Here is a 10,627-nt window from a genome sequence, read left to right as displayed (position 1 = left end):
CACACGCACCCGCACCCTGTGACGCGCAGTCACACACGCGCACGCTGAGACACGCGCAGTCACGCGCACTCCCGCGCGCTCGGTGTCTCACACTCCCGACCCCTCTCGCCCCCTCACCCTCACACGGGGGGAGAGGGGGGCGAGGCAAAGGCGCGCGCGCTCCCTCCGGCCGGGAGCCAGGGAGGCGCTCGCGCGCCACTGCCGCGGAGGCTGCGCGCGCGCGCGCGCTCGCCGGGGGTGGGCGGGGCAGAGGAGCGGCGGCGGGAGCGCGTGCCACAGCCACGCCGGCGGCGCGCGCCGAGGCGGGCGCAGAGCGGCGGCGGCACCTCCGGCTCGCGGCGTCCCTCCGGCAGCCCCGCGCGCCCGGGATCGTCCATGGGGCCGAGCGGCGCCCGCTGAGGGAGGAGGGGACGGGGAGCGGCGGGAGTCGGTGCCGGCCGGTGAGTTCCCGTACCGGCGGGGAGGTCGCGTGCTCGGGCGGGGAGGGAGGGAGGGTTCGCCCGCCCGGCTGCTCCCTTCTCCCGTCCCTCCGAGCCGGCGGGGAAATGGTGATGGGAGGCGGGGTCCCTTAGCCATCCCGGCCGATCCCCTTGACCCGGCGGCGGGAGCGGAGGCGCCCCGTGTGCGTGTGGCGTGAGGCGGGAAGAGACGTCCGCAGGTAGCGGGGCCGGGCGGGCCTGCAGGGGAGCGAACATGGCAGCGCCGGAGTCCGGGAAGAGGGATTTTTGCCCCCAGAGCGGGGATTAACCCTCCTCCTCCCGCCTCCGGATGCGTCCCCGGGAGACTCGCGCTTCATCTGCCGCTCCGGATTATCCACCCGCCCACCCTTCTTCCCCCACCCCCTTTCCCGGTATTTTCTCTCCTCCTGGAGATTATCAGGTTTCCCGCCCCTCCCTCTCCGGGATCCTCCGCCTCCCCCCTCCGAGGGGATTATCTCCCCCCTTCTCTGCCGGATTATCCCCCCAGTTCGCTGTCCCTGTCCCTCCCTCCGCGTTTATGCTCCTCCGCAGCCTCGCCTCTCGGGGATTATCTCCTCTCCCTTTGGGGTGATTCCTCCTCTCTTGATCTTTGTCCCGGCCTTTCCCTGCCTATTTTCTACCCGAGGAAGTCAGCCCTCCCCTTCCGTCTGCCTCTGACTGGGGAAAGGGGTGAAAATGTGGTTGTGATCGGGTGGGCAGGAGTTTCCAGCAGTGCTGTCATCTCCTCGGCCGTTGTACGAGTACTACAGGCAAGTGGATGTACGTGGAGGAGAGGTACAACCAGGGATGGATGTGCGGAGCTTGTACCAGAGTTCATTCAGCCTGTGGCGTTGTGCTCCGCATGCGGGAAAATATCTGCACCCTTCCTGCGATGTTACATCTGATGGAGATGGAGGAGAGCCCACCTGGATCAGTGCTTTAATAAACGTGCATGGCTGGGTGGTAGAGACTGCATGGAAAAAAAGCCAGCAAGCCTTTGAGTTTCTTTGGGGAAGGTGCAATGTACAGTAGTAGCTTTAAGTGGGAAGGTGCTTGGATGACATTGCTGCTGTCCGGGGGTCAAAGCTGGCTTGGATAGCTTCTGTCTTGGCTTGCAAGGCAGCTGGCTTAGGCTGTTGATCAGTGTTGAGGAGGAAGCAGACAGGTATCTTTTGCTGAAGCTCTGATGCTGATGTGTCAGCTTCAGACTGTCAACTTGCTGGCAGAGGAAAAATGTGTGTGTTCCTAAAACATAGAGGGAACGTTTATCCCATGTATTTTTGGCTCCTGTGTAGGTTTGACCAGTCTGTTCTCCTAACACCTGGTCTCCCTGCACATGGGTTTGCTGGAGGAGAGTTGCAGATCTTCTGGCCATCTTGCGGCACAAGGCTCAGGATTAAATCCATTAAACTTCTCTCACTTGGCTTTGAGAGGAGGAGAGGCTGCTAGAAATTGTACAGAGACTGAGCAGCTATAAATAGATGTCGGACTAGAGGAGGCTTTGAAATCTTAGCATGTTGCTTCTGAACAGATAGTGTCTGTTAAACTGGTGGGGTTGACACTAGCATCATAATGTTTCCTTTTATTTCTGCTGAGGTGGTTGGCTTTTAACACTTTGGCATGTGGTTGGACCATACAGCATCTGCCAAAAAATTCTTTTTAAAAAGGACACAGAGAAAATTCTCATTTAAATAAAGTGCTGACAATTGGAGTCTAGTTTGAGCTCATTTAAATGTGATTTTTAAAGGACCCTTGAGAGAAATCTTTAGTTTTTTCTTCCCTCCCTTGAAATGTTTGGAACTGATGATCTTGTGTCCTTAATTTGTTCTCAAAGTATTGCACTAGATAGATTACCTGAGATCTATGTTGCTGTGAAAAATCTGCAGTTCTGAGGTATGGTATCACAATGCTGGTAGCATTGCTGGGTTTTTATTTTGTTCTTTAGGTTTTGGAGTTTTTGCTTGTTTGTTTGTTTTTTTAATGGAATCTTTGACATCTAACCAAAAGGGTGTATATTCAGTTTCCTTGAATTCAGGGTGCTTGCATTTGTTTTAGATCTTATGGATCACTGCTCTTTCAGCTTGTCTTGTTGAGAACTAATTAATATGGAAATTATTGACAAATATGCTGTACTAGCTCTGTGGAATGATATCTGTTCTGCTGCTCTATTAGTGGGCTAACTGCATACTCTAAGTCTTTAAAATTATTGCAAAGCTGTTGCAACATACGTGCAGTTGGACCTTTTTTGAAATAACTCTTTTTTGTGCCTTTTTTTTTCTTTAAAAAATAGTGGAAGCTGTTAAATCATGACGGTTGGGTTTTTTTTTTAATAAAAGGAAAATAAGAAAGGGAGTAATGAAAATATGCCTGGATAATATGAAAGAGTTTTAACAAAGGCTAATAGAGAGGATGAATATCTGCAAGAACCCTGACTTTCAGGACATTTCTTATTTAGATCATAAAATTTTAATCTGATCTTTTTTTTCCTTTTTCTGAATTTGTGTATATGTAAACCTCAGGGAGGTAGAAAGGAATGGAAATCTTGGCAGTATGACTTCCTAGTTGTGGCATTTTTAGTTGGTATTTAACCATAGTAAAAGCAGGGAAACCAAGTAATCTATCAAATAATTTGGCTTCATTTTGAGCTGTTAAGGATGTGATCAGAGCATTATCCTCAACACTGGGTATCTTTGGTCAGCATCAAGCTCCAGTTTGCTATTAGGTCCATGTGTTGGGTATTTCTCTGTGCAGAGACAGAGGTTAGTGATCTGGAGAAAACTTCAGAGTACCAAAATGACAAGCAAAAGACTCTTTAGTATGAGTCTCTTTGTACAGTGACTCATTCTAAATCCTTGTGTTGTTCTAAATGTATTTGTTTGTAGAAATTGTAGTTTGAATGCCATTTTCTAAAAGTTCAGTGTCCTGCTTTAAACCCATACTTTCTGCCAAGTGATTTAAAGTTCTCATTGGGTGTGACTGTCTCAGGCTTGTGAGTGCCCTTTGATCCTCTGTGCAGAACACTGGTCAGTGAATCTTTTCTCATGCTGTAGAAAAAGTGGGAGGAATTTCTTTTTACTTAAGAGACAGGTATGCACCTGGGATTGTGACAGTCTCCATGCAGATGTGGAAGGAATAATAGTCTCAAGACATGAAAGGATGAAAAGCTTACATATATTAAAATAAAACGCCCTGTCATATTTTGTGTTTAAGCTAAAAATGGGTAAAACCTGGATGAGTTGGCCTTGCATGTGGTAAAAACCTGACTTTTTAGAAGCATCCTGCAACTGGAGGGGTACAGACACTATTGGACTTAATTGTGTGGCAGTATGACACAGAATATGATGGCAGGGTTAAGAGCAAGTCGGTGAGAGGGAGAAGTGGTTTTACTGTCCCCCCCACAAGAGAGGAAGCTCATAAAGGGTGCTGGAGAAGACAAAGTTTAGTTCAGTGTGACATGTGAGAGGCTGAAATACAGATGTGGTCACAAATACTGTTAGAGGGCTTTTATGATGCCATGGTCGTTATAAGCATCTGCAGTTGGATCTCAGGCTATACTACAGCAAAACTAGCACAACAAAGCATGGCGATGATAATGTACTATCCTGTGGCTTAAAATTGTTTTTTTTCAGAATAAAGCAGGCATGAATTATGTAGTTATGGCTGATGTCATTCTTAGAAGAATAATGGAGACCAAAAAAAAGATAAAAAGAGAGATTAGGACAGGGGTTTTCCATATATAAACATTTACTTCCCTATTTTGGGTTACTTAGAGCCTTTGAAGTTACAGTAATTTCACAACTCGTGTTAAATAATAACAATAAAAATTGAAAAATGGGATGTTATCTACTCTTACCATCATGTTTTAATTATTTTCAAGGTCTGTGGCTTAAAAGAAAAAAGTGTTTCATACTACGAATGTTTCACATTAGCAACCATTCTTTGGGTTTTACACATCAGTTATTTAAAGAACTTATTCTAGTGTCCAGGTCTCATGAAACCATGGTGGAAATGAGAAAGATACTGAAATCAGGTGGCATTTCAGATTTACTAGCAACAAATGTTACTTAATAAATTATATATACATGTTTTTTAAGAGTATTGACTAGTTTTACATTCTGACAAGCAGCTGTTTGAGAGTAGGGACTCTGTGAAATCCATGCTTACTGCAGAGAATGAGAGTTTCTATAAACTTGTTTTTGGGGCAGGGGGACATGAAACATGATGACACATGAGACACACAAATTCTTTGTATCTTACACAAAAAGATTGCTCCTCATGCAGCTTCTCATTACCCAAATCCCAAAGGATCAAATTACTGGTTCAGTTAAATTCATTTTTCCAGTAGGTGGAGACACAACTGTTGATTTCAAATAAGCTTAAGCCTTTACATTTTGATTGCAAACATTTTGTCAAGATACTGTTGAAATAATGAAAATTAGGATGCTAGAAGGAGTTTAAATTTTTATTTTAAGGTAGATTACTTCAGCCTCTTTTATTGAAAGAGTTCTGGCATTCAAATATTGCTTCTGTAGTAAAGAGTGGCTATTCAAATAGTTTGGGTTTAATTTTCTAATTATCTCCACCGACTGGTCAAATATGCATTAATGAAAAGTTTAAGTGATACCTTTTAAAATATCCAAACACAGGATGGAGGAAAGTAGACTGAGGATAAGTAGACTGAGGGTAAAAAGACTGGGTAAAGTTTTTTCTTAACACTAGTAATGCAAGGTAGGGGACCCCTCAAGTAAATCAGCAGGGGCATAAAAGAAAGAGGAATCAGCCATTTTGACTGTGTTATTCCATTCCTTGATAATTTTTTTTTAAAAATATTTTATTCCATGTTCATTCATTAGTTGTTTAGAGATCTGACTGCAGGTATCATGTCAGAGGTTTTGTATGTAAAACATGTCAGCAACTTTTTATGTGATGTTGATTTATTTTTTTAACAAGTCAGTGGGCCAGTTGGTAAGTCAGCCTTTACGTATCTTATTAAAATTCCACCCCATGCCTTTCCTGATCCTCTGTTGAAGTTTACAGAAGTTGTTTTGGCAAGATGAAACTGCTTATGCAGCAGAAGTTCTCAAACTGGGAAGACAAACTGTATTCTAGTGAATTGAGAGAAAAGTTTGTTTCTCCTTTCCAAGCCATTCTGGCTTACTGTACTGTGAGCTGTTGTGCTGAAGCAAAGGACAGGGTTGCTGGACAGAAATTGCTTGAACATTGGTAAGTTTGCTGTAGTCATACTGCTGCTTACAGCTTCTCATGCATTCTTCAGATCATTAGAAGGAGGTGTAATTAACAATTGAAAGTTCAGTTTACGCATTCTTTGGTAAAGAACATGCAGACAAGGGAGAAGTTGGTAAATGAAACTTAATGTTCGTGGAGTGTGTGACAGTAGGGCATTCAGTCATCTGAATTCAAATCAGGCAGACAGTCCCTCTTCCCAGATCTACTGGCATGTCTCTGCTGCTTACAGTAGATTTGGTACGGAACAGCAAAATGCGATGAGCAGTGCTTGATTCGATCACTTCTGACCAGTGAAGCTCCTTTATACAGATTAAATCTTTGTAGTATTTTAGCAACTTCTAGGAGCTTGTTGCTTGATGTAGTTGGCATTTGCCTTATGTGATCCTCCCTGAGGACAAACTCTGGGTGTACAGTGCTATGTGTGGTATTTAAAGCAGTGTTCAACTGAGGCTTATTTATCAAGTGAAACACTGGTTTCAGCTCTGTGAATTTTGTTTCTTTCTTTCATAGCTTTATGTGGAGTGGCCCACTTGCTGCTGGATAAAATTCAACCTTGGTGTGAGCCTGTTGTGTGAGAGAAGTTGTCCGTCATTAGCTCTGCAATAATCTCACAGGTGTCTTGTCTCAAGAGGGATCAAATGGACACACTACCTTTGAGTCATTGTGCTTTGGGAAGCAAGATAAACTGGTGACCAGTGTTGCTGGGTTTTAATAAGCACTTCTGTAACATTACCTGGTCACAGAGGTGTAATGACTGTGCTTGAATTGCTCTGACTGATGGTTGAGAACCCTCACATCTGCTTTGAGTTCCCATTGCTGGGGGGGAGAAACGTTTGGGCAGTTTTGAGGACAGGCCATAAATACACGAAGAGAAAGAAGTATGAGAGCACTGAAGAGTTGGCACTTGAAATGTTTTTTGAGTTTGACACATAATTTGATAGGAAAAAAATCCATCCATGCATCCGTCTGTCCTTGTGTCTGCCACGCTCACACCACTGGCTCCCAACGGGTAAATCTTAGGGATCCAGACATTGTTAGAAATTGGGCTATTGGTATGGGAGATTAAGTGGGTGTGTACACTGGTGAGAAGGTAAGAGGCTTTGTATGTTGTTAAAAAGGTGCAGAAAAGCGATTTTTATTGAATGATTTCCAAGTTCGAGTGTGGAGTCCGAACGTGCCGGGTCTGCTCGGAAAGGTGGCTCAAGCGCGCTCTCCAGTGGCCACACCGGGACAGCGGCGCTGGGATGGGCTCGGGGCCGTCGGGGCCACGGCTCCGGGTGAGTGACAGAAGCCAGCTCCAGTCGTGCGGATGCCTGCTTGCTTAGCTGAGTACACTGATAAATAAGCTGGTGCTTCTTAACAAATAAGTAGCTAAATTTGTTAAAAAAAAAAAAAATCCGCTGTTGCCAAAAATTGATTCAGTTAGAAATCTTGCTCTTGTAGTTGGATCAAAAAATGACTCTCCCATCCAGCAGTCTATTAGCTGGGGAGATTGGTGCAGTCTCTGTTGGGACTGTTTGTACTGTCCCCTGGAAGCAGGCAGGTTTACTGCTGAACAGAATTTATTAGCTATGAATTGAAGCGTGCACATTTAACTGTGTCAAATCTTGGCAAATAGCTCTGCAAACAGCACAGACTAACTAAACAGCAGCAGAAATGTGTAGTTCTTACCAAGTTTACCACACAGTTCTCAGTCTTACATCAGATTCCATGCTATTCAGGAAGCACTGGGGGCCTTTAGAAGGAAGAACTTTGTTGGTACTAATGAATAGGAAATGGAAAAGAGAAGGGCAGACTGTTCAGCAGGTGGATTCCTCATAAAGTGGAAGGTCTCAAGGCGCATTGTTGTAATTTGGGATTTCTGAGATAACTGAATGCTTCATAGATTATTTCAAGTTTCTGGTATTGTTTTACTTTGTCTCTTTTTAACTGTTCAAACCTTGAGCTTCTGGCTTCTGGTAGAGTTCTCTTTTGTAGACAAGACCTAAGTTAGGCCTTGTTGACCACACACCTTGTTTCTCCAAAAACTACAACTGTTTTGAGAGTTTTGTATGACAGTGAGGCTGTCAGAATGGTACTGTTAGGTGTTGCTGTTAATTGGAGTTGTTGCACTAAGACACTTTAAGTATGAGCTTGTAAGAATATAGTGTTTGGTTGGTAATTTTATTAGTACGGTACTAGCAAAAAACCTACATAGAGGAACATCCAGGGAAACCATTAAGAATTCTTTCTTTAGAATTTTAAGAATTAGTCTAATTACAAATTTGGCAAGAAATGCTTGTGTAATTGGTTTCAGAACAGTCTACTACTTAGCTTCGAATGTATGGGCCCTATACGGAAAAGTGCAACTGTATGTCCATTCATCTGTGACATCTGGTGTGATACAGTTTTACTAGTTACACTTACCTGTTTACCACTTCTGATAAAGGCCATTACACAGAATATGTACTTTTGTGCACAAAGCTCTTTCCTCACTATGGATGTCATGATAAAGCTTTTACACATTTCAAATAATAATAAAAAAATAAAATCCCTTGGGCTTCTGTACCCTAGGCATAAATGATTTTACTTTACAAATATAATTACTGCACTTCCAGGAGGTAATCTCTCTGGACAGCCATAGATGAGTTTGAATTAGATTACTCTGTTTTTTCCTCCAGGGTGAGTTAATACATTGAGTTTTATTTTTCTGTAATTACTTCAAAATTTAGATCACTTTTAATGCTTACTATTCTTCCTTATAACTAGACTGGGAAAGCTAGGAATACTTGCATTTGAAAGGTTAACATGAACTTTTTTTCACCCATAACTTTATTTCTGTCAGGTAGGTATCTGTTCTGCTCCTCAACTTCATACATCTCATGCTGTATTCAGTTAGTCTCAGTTGTAGAGTTTCTTAATTTGGAAATACTGGAAATATTTCCTTAATAAGCAGAGAGTAGGCACACTAAATCTTCCGACTGTGACATTTAACCAAGTCTAGCTAGAGCAATGTTTTTGTTAAATCTGTATTTCCAGAATTCTGGGTTTGAAAGCTTTCCACTAGTTTGGCAGTAAGCTTCATGAATAAAGCAAGTTACTACTTTTACCGCTGTTACAAAATCCTTGGACAGAAAGCCAGTCAGTGTGAAATAAACAGAGGAGCAGAGTTAGTCAGGGGAGACAGTCAGGAAAATGTTTTTCCTGGTTTTTTTCATGAACTTCAGCAGGAAGGGCAAATCTGTGGATAGATGATTGTGAACCACGATGGGATGCATATGCATTTATATAAATGACCTGTTTGTATTTGGATTTCACTTACTTTAAGAAGCAGCAATGCGCTTAAGCACTAGATGAGAGAAGACTACGGAGATTAATTTGTAAATTAACTTTATAATAATACAGTTCTGTTTTGAAGTAGAAGGAAATCTTTGGTGTTTTGAGATCTCAGAATATGACTTCCTGTTTGTGTTGAATACAGGATATCTGTAGAGGCAGTCACTTTAGTTCTGTTTCTGTAGTTGGCATCTGGTATCAAAGTGCAGGAGTATTATGTACTAATGCAAAACTAAATACAATGTTAAAGGATAAAACTTGTTACTTGTGTTGCATATGAAGTCCTACAGCCTAGGTGTGTAACACGTAAGTCTGTTGCAAACCTGAAAGTACTTTGGTCCCCTTTAATATAGTAGGTTTTCAAATATTAAGAACTGTCATTGGGTCAGACTGAAGGTCCATCTAACTCCTTTTTCTAACATGCAGTGCAGCTTCTGAAACCATGCCGAATCTATCAGGAGCTCCTGTTAATATTATCTCTGGGCAGATTTTCAAGAAGATAGAAGACATGGATGTCTCCTGATGAGAAGAAGCTGGGGCCAGAAAATTTCGTGTCTGGATAGCCTTAAATTCAGTTCCAGATAGGGAAAAAAGAGCATAATGTGGTCCCCAAGTGCCTAGATGTCATTATCCAAAAACCGGTGAAGAATTCATTGTGCTATGTGCAACAGCGGCAGAATCCAAAATTTAATGCATTGTCCATGACTAAAATAACATCTTATGTAATTGCCCTGGGCCTGCAAATTAGCAGTTTCCAAAAAGATCTGATAGCTTTGCAGAGGGGATTGAAAAATAAGGCAGCAGAATGACTGATAATGCTAAAGACATAAGACTTGAAGGTCTCCAGGAAGTCCATCCCTTAGTAGAGAATAGATTATGCATTTGCCACTCTTCTTTCCCTGCTCTTCTGCAAGTCTTTAGGGAGCCAGTATAAATGCAAGAGGATGACCTGAAATACCAGGCACAGGTTAGCAGCTGTGGGTGTGGCTACCTGTAAGAAAAAGATTCCTACTTCCTAATATTGCACTGAAGAAAGACCCTGCATCAGGAACTTTCTCTTGTTTGATGTGGTCTTTATGTTAGGATATTACCCATTTGAACTGAACAGGGTTATTCCTGTAATTGTTCCAATCCAGTAATGGATTGGAAGTCACAATCTGTCTTTTAAACGCCCTTTAAAAATACGTGTATTTCACTTTGTTTGTATGTGTGCACATGACTGCATACATATATGGAAACATACAGAAAAAGAAGGAATTTTTAATAAAGTGTAGTATTTTTTATATATGTGTGTTAAGATGTGTGTGGGTATATATATATACATACATTTGTATCTTAAAAAAAAGAACGCTTGTCTGTAAACAGAAAGCCCAGCATCCATAAACTGTCTAGGAAAGCATAAAAACAAAGTAAGCATACATGACATTTTCCCTAGGTAATCTCACAGAATCTGGCTAATGTTTAAGCTGAAGATTTTTTGAATTAAATTAGGTTGTGGATTGTTTATGTAATTTGTGTTGGTTGCTTCTACTGTTCAGAATGCTTCCATTTCAAAACTGGTCTCAACTTCTTAATGGACCAGTATTCATATATAAATTGCTACTGTG

At 42.3% G+C, this 10,627-nt stretch overlaps 1 protein-coding gene across 2 annotated transcripts in view; it reads left to right on the top strand.

Annotated features, from left to right (window-relative positions):
- Positions 1 to 304: 304 nt before the first annotated feature.
- PALS2 (protein associated with LIN7 2, MAGUK p55 family member) overlaps positions 305 to 10,627 on the top strand; it is a 58,769-nt gene continuing 48,446 nt past the window's right edge. For both annotated transcript variants that reach the window (XM_048303263.1, XM_048303255.1), the window contains exon 1: positions 305 to 440. The gene's annotated coding sequence lies outside the window, so the exon portion shown is untranslated. The remainder of the gene's footprint in view (positions 441 to 10,627) is intronic.

Source organism: Corvus hawaiiensis, chromosome 1, assembly GCF_020740725.1.
Source record: "Corvus hawaiiensis isolate bCorHaw1 chromosome 1, bCorHaw1.pri.cur, whole genome shotgun sequence".
In the NCBI taxonomy this organism is placed as follows: Eukaryota; Metazoa; Chordata; class Aves; order Passeriformes; family Corvidae; genus Corvus; species Corvus hawaiiensis.
This window is presented reverse-complemented; position numbering and strand designations above follow the sequence as displayed.